This window comes from Hibiscus syriacus, unplaced genomic scaffold, assembly GCF_006381635.1.
Source record: "Hibiscus syriacus cultivar Baekdansim isolate YM2019G1 unplaced genomic scaffold, ASM638163v2 tig00002237_pilon, whole genome shotgun sequence".
Taxonomy (NCBI): Eukaryota; Viridiplantae; Streptophyta; class Magnoliopsida; order Malvales; family Malvaceae; genus Hibiscus; species Hibiscus syriacus.
The window spans coordinates 246,741-260,475 of NW_024061918.1; positions in this window are offsets into that span (position 1 = coordinate 246,741).

Genomic DNA, 13,735 nt, shown 5'->3' on the forward strand with positions numbered 1-13,735 from the left:
ATTAAATTGAGTTTCTATGACAAATAAATCATTTCTTTAAAACCCTTTCCCAACATAATCACCATTTCGGAGAAAGTACAGTTTATCTACCTCAAAAACTAACTTAATGCCTTCCTTATTCAGAAGCCCACCACTTATCAAATTTCTACGCAAGGTAGGTACATACAGAACATTATTTAAAGCTACAGTTTTACCAGAGGTCAGCTTGAGTAAACCTTTTCCTTTGCCTAGCACTTCAGAGCTGCTAGAGTTCCCCATGTACACACGTTCACCTACATTCTCATCATCGAATTTGGTGAAAAACTCCTTCCTTGCGCAGAAATGCTTTGAAGCGCCAGTGTCAATAACTCATTCCGAACTGTTTTCCACCAGATTGACTTCTGAGACCACCGCAACAATGATCTCAGCATCTTCTTCTACAACATGCATCTGTGGCTTGTTGTCATTCTGGCGGTCTGAGTGGTGTTGGCATTGGTAAGCTTTGTGGCCGGGTAAACCGCAGACATAACACTTGAGCGTTTTTCCTTCAGGTTTGGCCTTTCCTGACTTCTTGAAGTTGGTAGCCTTCTGAGGTTTCGTCTTCTTGTCTTGATTCCCATGTTTCGTGATCTTCTTAAATTTAGACTCAACCATGTTAGCTCTAAAATATAAATTACTCATAGAATTAGTAAGCTTATCTTTTAAACGGTTGGTTTCTTCAATCTTCATATGGCCCACGAGCACTTTAAGCGAAATTTATATCTTCTTATGCTTAAGAGAGTTGCGGTAGTCAGACCATGACTTGGGCAGCTTCTGAATGAGAACATTAACTTGCAGTACCTCGTACATTTGTATCCCTTCGGCGATGATGTCAGCGACTAGGTTCTCATAGTCATGGACTTGATCCATTATTGGCTTGTCATCAGTCATCTGGAATTTGAGCCATTCGCCGACAACGTACTTCTTGATGCTAGCATCGTCCGCACCATACTTTTTATCGAGAGTTATCCCATATTGCCTTGGCACTCCTTTCTCTAAGGAACATATCAAATAATTTATTTAACATGTGACTGAGCAGATGTCCTCGCACCATTTTGTTGTCTTTCTCGTACTTCTCGTAGGTATCGAGTGTAGCAGCGGCAGTTGCTAAGGCATCATCATTGAGGACCACATCAGTATTATTACCGGTAGTTGGGGTTGGCGGCATGGTAGGTAGTGGCTTGAGCAACATGTAGTCAAGATCAAGTTGCTCGAAGAATATCAGGATTCTTTGGGACCACCTTCTATAATTCTTTCCATCAAGTGCATCGAGCTTGGAAAGATCGGGTATCGGTTTGCTCAAAGGTGTTGACATGATTGCAGTATATTTGAATTCGTTTCTAAATTGTTGGATATATGAACTGTAAAATTACACTGTTAGCACTGACTGGAAATATAAACAGTAATTAAAAGAAACAGATTTGTAAACCATGTCATGGTAAAAACCACTGCCTTAGAAACGAATTCGCCCTGATGTGTGTAATTGCTGCAGTAGGCGGACTCTCCCCCGAGGTTAATACGATCGCTCCGAATTCCGTACACCCGAAACCAGAGTGGACTGCTGGTAGTATTGCTTTTCTGATCAGAAAGCACACAGAGAGAATATTTAGAAAACACTTGGAAAGTGAATTCTGAATGTTGAGAGTGAGTTGAGAATCTGAATATAGCTCTCTATTTATAGGCTAGAAATAGGGTTAAAATCGTCCATAAAATTTCAGGATTAAATCTCTTCTTTGTAACAACTGAAACGTCTAGATGAACCTGACTCAGAAATTGTCCAGGTTCATTGCATGATTATTCAACTGTTATAACTCCCAAAATTATATCATGTAACCACTGGAATTAAATCAAATAACTCCTTATATTAACAGCTTGTCTCCTCTGTACAAAGTTGGAAATCAGTCCAGATACATCTTAACGTTCTTTGATTTAATTTAGGGAAAAACTGTTAATTCTGATAACTCATAAATCAACTATATCATTTTGAATTTAAACAGTCCTCAGCAGCCTATAAATATCAGTTGAAATCTTTCACATTTTCCATTTGTTTCTTTCAAAGAAAAATTCCTCAAGAATTTTCTCTAAAAAGATAGTATCTGTGCGGATGTGTCGAAGACACGTTTTACCACGACCACGACCACGACCACGACCACGACCACGAGCCGAGCCGAGCCGAGACGAGCCGAGACGAGACGGCGGCGGCGGCGGTGCGCGAGAGTCCCCCTTATTCTCTATCACTCAACAAGGAACTGGAAAATCCAAACCTTAATACCCATTCTCAATAGTGTTTCCAATACTATGTGGGATTGAGCATTGTCAACAAATTATACATTTAGTATCACAATTATCACTTTTGTTCCTTTTGAACGTTTATTTTTTATTTCATTTTGGTAACCTGCTGTTAAAAAATTAAAAGTGATGATGATATGTCACCATAAGGCAATTTCACATCATCATTGAAAAAAATAAAAAAAAATTATGTCATGTTAGCAATTCTGTTAAATTTTTAACAGTGAGTGACCAAAATGAAACCAAAATGTAATACTATATATAATTTTGAAAAAAAACAATTGAGTGACTAAAACGGAGCAAAAATAACAGTTAGGTTATACTAAACATGTAATTTACACTAAAAAATGCATCCTAAAAAGTTTTTATCCTTTAGAAAAATTTACATTCATGTTTGGATCATCAAATAACGTAAAATTCATGTTCATGACTTTGTCCAAAAAATGAGACAGTATGCTATTTTTTTTGTGAGATTCGGTGTGTTTTGTCTGGGAAATTATATTATATTATATTATATTATATTATATTATATTATATTATATTATATATATTATATTATATTATATTATTTATATTATATTATATTATATTATATTATATATATTTATTATATATATTATATATATATTATTATTTATTATATTATATTATATGAATTATATTATATTACATTACATTACATTACATTACATACTTACATTACATTACATTACATTACATTATTTATTATATTATATATATATATTATATTATATATTACATTTATATTATTTATTTATTTATTATTTTAGGTCCAAAATCCAGTCCAAATCCAAAGGTCAAAAATGAAACCTAACCGGGTAATGCTAGCCTAACCCAGCAAGCAAACCCGGAGGCCCAATCGAGCAAGAAAGCCTAACAGATTAGGGTTTTACACTTAATATCGACGCCGCAATGAGCTAGGACCGTTGGATCAGGCTTTTTGATCCAACGACCGAAAATGCATCAAGGGACCCCACGGTCACTGATCAACAACGCGTGGAGGCCTAGCGCCAGCAATTGACCAATATTTTCGGAGCAAACGTAGCAAATCGGGAACAAGGATTTTTTCCGAGATTTTCGGCCAACACGAACAACAACATGCCGGGTAAAACGGGGACGAGGGAAACAACCTCATTATAATCAGAAATAGCCTCGTCATGGGGCTATATAAATAAAACGAAAAAAACCATCGAGGACACCGAGAAGAGCAATCGAAGAGCATGAAGAAACAAAGCAATATAAAGCAAATATACGAAAACCCAAGCCAAAGTAAAAAAGCAAAAATGTTCGAAATCAAAAACAAAAAAATCAAAGCTTAAAGTTTTGTTTCATCGAAGTTCGTTGGGAACACATAGAAGCCTCGTTGAGAAAGGAAAAGCCACTGTAAGTTGAAGGGACATCGATAGAAAAAGGTAAACCCGAAACTTTGAGTTTAGATCTATGCCGGTGGATATCCTTTTGGGATAATCGGACATTGGTTTTGGGTTCACGGGTTTGACGGGATCATTCTACAGGTAGACTAGATTTTTCAGCCACAGGAGGCGGTGGTCGGAGCGGTGGTTGACGGCGGCTTTAGGCGCAGGTGGTCAGCTAAGTGGGTGTGATCCAAGTTGGGAGAATTATAAGAGAAGGGAGACGAGACTTTTGAGTGAAATGGTTGAAACGAATGATTTTTGTGATTTTTAAGCTATTTATAGGGGGTCCTTTGTGTAATTACCAAATAATTAAATTACTTTCGCAGTCCTTGCAGTTTTGATGTGTAATTTATTTTGGTCACTTGTTGTAATTTTGCCCTTGAATTTTGAATTTTTTCAATTTAATCCCTATTTATACTTTCTATAGTTTGTAATTTGGTCCCCTAACCTTTTTATTTATTCATGAAACTTTCATCTAGCATCAATTTGACCCCTAAATATCAATTTTTTTACAATTTAATACTCTTTAGTATTTGTATTTTTAATATAATACCTTGATCTTTTATTTTATTTTATTTTATTATTTAACATTAATTACTTTTTTAGGCAATTTTAAATTGGTCAAAGGTAAGTAATTTGGATAGAATTTTTATATTTTTATTTTTATTTTCGCAATTAAGACAATCGGGAAATCAAATTAGTACCAAAAGGGCAGTGCAAGGGTGCTAATTTTTTCTTGATTATAATCGAATTCTTAATCCTATTAATTTCTGGTAAATTGTAGATCAGATAAATGGTAGGTTAAGGTGTCCGATCAACCTAACTTAAAATGATAGGTAGCGGCTCCATCACAATAATTCAATTCAAAACCCGATTTTGGGTCTACCCGAAGGACGGTTACGACAGCTTGACGACTTCGCTGAGGACAGGAAAGATAGTTAGGCCAAAAATGATTCATGGATGTCTTCCTAAGCGAAAGTTGTAAGTTTGGATTATAATTTATCTTTTCGATCATGTATTACCTTTGATTGTTATTTTTCAATAAATAGTTGGACTGACATTTTTTAATGATTTTAGTTTTTTAAAATCATTCATCTCAGGCTCTATTTCCGAGCTCAAAACCATTTTTTTAAGTGGGGTGAAAGTGATACCTTCGTGAGAATTTATTCTCTGTACAGGCCTAGCAAGTAACCTTCAGGATTCATATACCTTATGTCTTCGTGTGAATTTATTCTCCTTACGAACATAAAGAAATGTATCCTCTCGAGATTAACTTGGTCCACATAAGCTTGTGACGGGCTTAGGACTGAGGGTCTGGCAGAGAAAAAGGGGAACTGACATGGAGAACTCGGGTACCTCTTTTAAAACCAAACCATGATGCTGCAAGAAATTAGATCCCACCCCAAAACCTCATTCAAAACCATGTGGGGGTAAATATATGCGAACTAGAAATATATGCAGCTAGGATTTGTTCAAGAAAATATCATGCAAGATAGAGATCATGTCTGGGTAGGAATAAAAAACATGTGGGGTATAAATTTTTTATTTTCATTATCATTTTGATTATTATTCCTATTTAACTAACTTGTTTTCTTTCATTTTTTATTTCTTTTTTTATCATTTGGATCATTTAAAGAGGTTTTGATACGCAAAATGTTCGTTAAAACTCAAATAGTTTGCATTAATGGACAAAGGAGTTATAATGCAAGAGGTAAAAAAAGCAAAAGTACGACTATGGTCAGAAAAGACTCATAATGAAAAAGGGGAACAGTCTACAAGATAACTATGTCTTAGGCCTAGTTGGCTATGCTTCCATCAACCCCAAAAAAAATGATACTCAGGATTTGTAGAACATTTGGAACAATTAGAAAAATGTCAGGAAACAGAACTTTTTCCAGTGATACGGTGATATCGTACACCTGCTCTATGTCATGATAGACGAACCTCTAATTTGAGCTTTAGTACAATTTTGGGAACGAGATACAATTGTTTTACATTTAACCAGAAAGATACGGTGCCCATAATTGAAGACTACAGTACCTTGTTACATTGTGAGGGAATTGAAATTGACAGAGTCTTCATCAAATACATCAAAAGTTAGCCTTTCAAGAATGGGTTGGCAAAGGTTGCAGGGGTTGATGAAAAGTGGGTAATTGATCAAATTCAACACAAAGAAAAATGAGAAGAAATAGCTTGGACTCACATAAAGCAATTAATGTAGCTCTGGTGGAATTATTCGAACAATTTTCTAACCAAGTGAACCCTGCACCGACAATCCTAGTTGATACCTTACGTTTATTCAACCACTATAGAAGAACCGGTGGAGGAATTTTTATATGATGCACACAGATACTTCAGGTTTGGATTCATAGTCATTTTTGGAAAACTGATGGGATTTCCTACCGTAGATTCAATACGACATATTCACCTTTGCAAAATTCCTTACACAAAATGGCGAGAAGGCGTTCCAAAGAAAAAATGAGCAAAAGTATTTATTCACCTCCAGGATAAAGACATCGTATGGAGAGCCCCTTGGCTGACTCATAGTGACATTCTTTACCGGTGTGGAGATTCAGGAGTAGTAATGTTACTTGGGTTGTGGGGAAGAGTTGGTTATTCTCTGCTTTTATCACTTCGGCAGTATGGGGCATGTCAGTTTATCCCAGTCACACATGAGATATCTAGATCCCAGTTCGCATATCATGAGGATAATTAAAAGAAGAAAGTCAAAGATATAGCTGAGTCATGGAAGAATATATTATGTACTGATGTTGTGGCTGCCAAAGACATGCTTACTCCAGACTATATGGAATGGAGGAAGTTGAGGAAGAATGACATTGTTCCCATACCAGATCATGAAGACACCCAAACCAATGAAGAGCATCTTAAGCCAATTCCCTTTGAGTTGGAGATAGCAAAGGAGTTTGAAGATGAAAAATAATAACTAAGGCAAAGATTGAAGGAATTAAAGATTGAAAAGTTCTAGTGGAAGCTGGGACGTTGATACTCAAAAAGATCGAGCAAACAGATTGGAAAATGAACAAAAGAAAGTATGTTATGAGTTGGAATATTTGAAAAAAGGGTATCAAGAATAGGTTCAAAAAAATACCATCTTGAAAAGATCTTCCGAGTATTGGAAAGATGAAGCCGACAGCCTGAAAAGAAAATTTTAAAGACAAGATGACATCAATTAATGACTTCCCGTAAACAGTTATCAAAAGTCAACATCAGAACAAGCGACTGAAAACCAAGGTTACTGATCTGAAGAGATCTCATCACAGGAAACAAGAACAATATAGTAAAACTATAGTTGAATTGGAGAGCATCGTGGACAAATTCAAGAAGCATGCAAACAAACTCCAAAAAGTTCCCTTTGATGGAAGACTCCAGTGGCGTTTCCGTTGGGAACAAGCTCAGCAAAGGGTGAGGGCTAGGGATGCAGTCATTCAGGATTTCTTAAAGCATGTACAGAAAATTACTGGTTTGGCAAGAGAAGTTGGGGTAGTTCGATAAGGTATTCAACCAGTGACAGAAAAGCAATAAGACTTATCAACCTATTAGAAGTTGTTCGGGGTCTAGAAGATTTATCTAGAATGTACCTTTAAAATGTTTTTTCTCTCTTAATAATAACATTTTTGCCTCAATAAAGACTATTTATAATAACATACACTTTTTGGATCAATGCCTCAAAAGTTTCATGTATCTTGTATTTTTTACATTTTTTGCATTTTCATTTCTTTATATTCAAAATCAACTAACAGAAAATATCCCATCACAAAAAGGAACAAGCAATGAACATACATCATCCTCACAATATCCGCTTGAAAAAGAAAAAGATGGAAGCTAAGATCACTCAACTTAAGGAAAACATGTTTAAATTGCAAAGAGAACTTGAGGATAAAATAAGTTACAATCATCAAAATACTCTATATTCTATCACTAGGAACCAAGATTCATTGGTTAATCAGATCATTGCAAGGTTGTCTGGCTTGAATCAGATGAATACTCCTAGGGTAGAGGCATCCGAGGGGTAGTTGTACCACTTACTCCGCAGCTGGTTATCACACTTGGAATCGTACCAGGACTTCAAGGGGACTCGTATGCTACAAAAGCACAAACTTCTATAACCAACCCTCAGAATAATCCAAAAATCATCACATTCCAGGCTTTGACGAGGAGGAAAAGTCTCAAAAGATGGAGGAGAAAACAAGACAGTTGGAAGACCGGATGAAAACTGTCACAGGGGAAAACCACTCTTATAGTGTTAATGTCGCATTCGATGAATGGGTCATCTTGGGACGAGACAAGAGGATATCATCACCATTACCAAAGAGTTGTGTTGCCTATGAAATAATGCCTTGCTTGAATTTGACTTTTATATACCTGAACCTTTTTTTAAAAAATTAACATTTCTTTGAGTAAGAAAGCATTGTTTGAAATTCAATGAATATCAAGTATAATGAAATACATATTTTAAGAAATGAGGTTATAACCTTTTGACATATGACAGGATCAAATTAGTTTTAAAAAAACAAGATCCATATCTTTTACCCGAAAAAAATATTTTCTCACGTGTACAAGTATGGAAGTGTACAAGATGGGGCATCTCTGATACATGACATTGCAAGACCAGTTAGTTTGCATGTCTATTAAGGATGTTTCGTGACGATATAAAATTTTCACAAATGGAATGGTGGATTAGACAAAATGGCTTAGATTAGTTGCTTGGGAATTGAGCTCTAAAGATGAAATTTTGTAATTTTCACTGACACTCAGACTATAACAGATTCTTTCTGATAAAATTAGAAAATCTTGAAATCAAATAATTAATGTGATATTAATGAATGCTAATTTTAACAATGATGGGAGCACTCCGCTGAAAGTAGTAGGTTGTTAATCTTTGGAGGTAATGTCTGAAGCAGCCATGGAGGTAATTGTTTAGCTTTATGAAGTGAGTTTCATTTGAGTTTGTCAAGTCGAAGACTTTTTGAAACATGAATCCTTTAATTAAGGGTATTTCGCTAAAGTAAGGGGTCATGTTAATTTTCCTAACTTTATGAATACGAGTACATTCAGATCATGACACTAGTCTCTATGTGTCAAGATGAATCCCCAAAAAAATCTAAAGTGAGGACATCAAGTTTAACAAAGTATATGTTAAAGAAAGGCGGTAAGTCTTGAGATAAATGTGGATTTGAGATTAAATTTCAATGAAAGGTGGACTAAGGTAGTCAAGAAACACCTGTTATAGTTGACTACACAAAATCACTCAGGGCTTTTGTTTTTAGATCGATATTTCCCCGCTATATCTGCTTAAGGAGTATACAAAACTTGAACAAATGGAAGAGTCATAAGAACTGACATAGAAATGCTCTCTAAAGGGCCTTATATTGGAGTGCATCAGTTGAGCTATTTTGTTCACATCCTATTTGAAAATCACGAAAAGCAAAACCAAATCGAATTACCTTCCCATATCACCTATGGATCTTTACACTTGTCAAAGGGCTATAATTTTTTAAAACAACTTGTTTGATTCGTTTATTAGATATCCAGTGAACGGATACTTTTCTTCAATGCTCTGACATCATTTTTATACCAAACCTTTTAAAAAATGAGATATATCTCATACAATAATATTTTCTCAAAAAAATTGGTTGAAAGACTGGAAACTGTGTAAGGCATCTCTAGGTTTCCAATCTCTTCTTCTTCCACCACCCGTGCCTCATGATGTGGTTCCTATCAAAATAGATCCTAAGGTTGCGAAAAAAGAAGGTAGCGTTACAATCCATGGCCAAACGTGATATTATATCAAAAGGATAAAAGATAATTATTCTAACTAATCATTTCAAAGTGAGTATGGGCAGTATGGATGGTTACTTCTTTCATTACAATGTATCTCTTTATTATGAAGATGGTTACCCGGGAAAGTGCAAGATACCTACAACAATGAATTGACTAAAAAGAGTTTTACTTATGATGGCGAGAAAAGTTTGGTCGATGTGAAATCACTTCTGAATAACAAGCATAAGTTCACTGTTGTACTTGAGGATGTCATATTGAAGAGAAACAATGGGAATGCAAGCCCTGATGGTAATGACAACACAAATGAGTATGAAAGGAAGAGAGCGAGACACTTATGACTTAAAGACGTTTAGAGTAGAGATAAGCTTTGCTGCCAAGATTCACATGCAATAAATTCAAAGTACTCTGTGAGTACTAGAATCTGAGAACTCACAAGAAGCACTAAGGGTGCTTGATATAATTTCAATACAGCATACCTTCTTGATCATCAATTTGTTTTCCATGACAATCAGAATAATTTTACAGACATTGGAGGAGGTATTCTTGGCTATAGAGATTTTCACTCGAGGAGACCTTTCACTGAATATTGAGGCGTCAACTACAAAATGAAAAAGAGCCTTACCCCCTCGGCTAAACCAAGGTCGAAAAAGAGCATGAAATGAGTACAATATCACTGGATTGAATGAGAAAACGTACAAATATTAGATAATCACTATGAAGTTGTCAGCACTGTGGAAAGATTGACTCCAGGGACGAGATCAATAGACAAAGAATAAGACTTCGTCCAAGAAATTAAAACAAGAACTAATTCATTTGCATACTTTTAGACATACTTAGAGCACTGCATTATCATTTCTGCATACATAATATTTGTAGCTTTAGAGTTAAGTTTCAACTTCACGATGAAGGATACTCGATTCAAAAGTGTCTTCAAAAAAATCGATGGTGATTTTAGCTTCGATGAGCTAGTTTCCAGTTAAAGTTTTCAAGTTAGATTTCAACTCCACGACGGAGGATATCCAGATGACAAAATATCTCACTTGAATTTCTCATGAAGAGGAGTCATTTAAAGAATATCTCACATGGCTTTCCCGTAAAGATGAGTCATCCAATGAGCATCTCACCTGGTTTAGACCCATGAAGGGGAACCATCCAAAGAATCAAGACTGACTTTCCCATGAATGGGAGTCATCCAAAGAATCAAGATAGAATTAAATCGTGAGGGGGTCTTCTCATTTGGCTTTCCCATGAAGGCAAGTCATTCAAAATCGACTGCATTTTGGCTTAACTCATTGGCGATGAGCCAACTTTCAATCAAATTTTTTCGAATTCAGTCTCAACTCCACGATGGAGGATATTGGGTTCGGAAAAACAATTCAGAATTGGGAGCATTCTAACTTAACTCAGTGGTGAGGAGCTAGTTTCCAGTCAAAGTTTTTAGGCCAAGTATCAACTTCATAACGATGATTCTTGACCCAGAAACGCATCCGAAACCGACTGCAATTTTAACTTAACTCATTGACGAGGAGCCATCTTCTAAAGTCATATTTCAACTCCACGACAGAGGATATACGGCTTCAAGTACAGTCATCTACAACTTTGTCCCACAATTTCAACTTCATGGTAAATGATATCGTGCCCAAAATATTCAAGATCGACTCAACTTCATAACAAATAAGTTATCCGCAGTATAGCTCAACTCAACAAAATGAAGCTATTTGTGATCTTCAAGTTGAATTTCAACTTCACAACAAAGGATATTGAACAAGAAGAATATCCAAAATCAATTGCAAAATGGTTCAACTCGACAACGAGGAGCCACATTCCAGGGTAGATTTCGAGCTTAATTTTTAACTTCACGATGAAGGATATTATGCTCAAGCCATCCAAATTGACTCAACTTCGCAATAAATGAGTCAACCACGATTTCAACTTCATGACAAAGGATATCGTGCTCAAAGTCATCCAAGATTGACAAAAAAGTTTGAAATGAGCCTGAAGATTTGTTGGCCAGAAGATGGTGTATTCTTGGGCCTGTTCACTGGGTTATCTAAAGTAAGCATAATCCAATCTGCTGAGATATGAAGATAATTAATTTTGATGATAGTTATTTGTGCATTTATTAAACATTATTACATTTGTGATTTTACTCACAAATTTTTTAGATATGGATAAATGGTTAAAATATATCCATAGTATATAATTTTTTACATTTAAAATTTTATCTTCTTATTTTATTTTAGAAATGAAAACATCTAATTTTTATATTTAGAAATGTTAAGGATAAAGTATATAAATGGTCTCTCGACTATAGGGTATTGTTTTGTTGATTTCCCCGATTATAAGGCGTTATTTTATTTAGTCCCCCGACTATTAAAAGTTACAAAAATGGTCACTTAATTATTCATATGTTTCAAAGTTGTCATTTTCTATTAAAAATTGATAACAACCTGAGCTGGACGTCAACTTGTTGACTGATATATGATAAAATATGATCCCATAATCGTATGAATTATAGTTTATGGACCAACTCTCTGTTTACATTATGTCATCGAGACAATGCTTGAAATATTATGTTATCGAGCCAATGCTTGAAACCAATGTCGGTGCCAGTGAACATCATTAAAATATGATTGTCATATCTCAGTCAGTAGGTTGACATACAGTTCAGATGACTATCAATTTTTTAACGGTAAATGACAAGCATAAAACATATAAATAGTCATATGACCATTTTGTAACTTTTAATAGTCAGAGGACTCAACAAAACATCGTTCTATAGTCGGAGAACTCAACAAAATAGCACCTATAGTTGATGAACCATTTATAATTCTTTATCCAAATTTAAATGAATTATTAACATCGTTTAAATTTTATTATTAAATTATTAACGTAAAATTTTAAAAATAAAGATACTAGGTTAATAATCATGTGAGAGAAAAAAATAGTTGACCTGAATTTAGTGGAAGAATTTCACATGTTTATAAGTCAAAATTATTTTCTTTTCTAAACTTATAATATTTCTTAATTTTATTGAGAGCATCATATGTCCCTAAACAGCAACTCTCATTTTAAATTAGTCCTTAAATTTTTTTACATTCTAGTTTTATTCTTAAACTATGACCCTCATTCTAAATTAGTCCCTAAACTTTTGAAATTTCCAATTGTATACCTAAATTCATAAATATGTAATTGATTTCAACCATAGTTCAACCTAAATTTTGTTTTTTAAACATGTGATAATGCAACTTGGCCTAATGATATTATTAACAATGGATGTGATTATTATATAAGTATAGTTTGGGATGAAATTAAAATATTAAAAATATTTGGGGAATAATTTAGAATGGATGTCATAGTTTAAGGATGAAATTGAAATGCTCAAATGTTTGAGGATTATTTTAGAATAATAGTCATAGTTTAGGGATAAATTTGAAACATTTAAAAATTTAGGGACTAATTTGAAATCAAATAATACTTTGAGAATATGTTAAGTAATTAATTCTTTTACTAAGTAAATTGAAATTATAATAAAAATATAAAAGAATATAAAATTAAGATAAATTAAATCATATAAAATTAATTTAAAGGTCTAAAGTAGGAATAAGTTAATAAAAATAATTAAATCAACTTCAATTAAAAAATATCAAATTCAATCCGAAGAAAAAACATATTACAAAAATAAATAAAATATATTATAAAAAGTAAAGTCATTCCTTACTTGTTTGTTATGAAAAGAAAATGATTAAAAAAACAAAAAACTAACATAATCCACCTATAAAAAAACAAAAAATAACAAATCTTAGGGGGGAACTCAATAATAAACAATCAGTTTAAAAATGAATCCATTACTGACCATGAAAAGGCATAATGACAAATTTAATACCAAACATTTGATAAGATGGTCACTTTGACCCCTATTCTCTCTCTTTTTAAAAAAAGAATTTTGATCTCTCAACGTCTTATTCTGGGGAAAACTATCCTTGGTTTGATAGAAATCGTGTTGAGTCAGTCGATCAAGAAAAGTAGCCAAGAGGGAGTGAATTGACAATAAAATTTATTGGAAGCTTTTAAGAAAAATAGGAAAGATGGCACAAGGATTTTAGAGTGGTTCAACTTCCTAAATAAAGTCTATATTCACTACCTTAGCTTCCACACTAAGGATTTCAACAAATTCAATAATTTGTTCT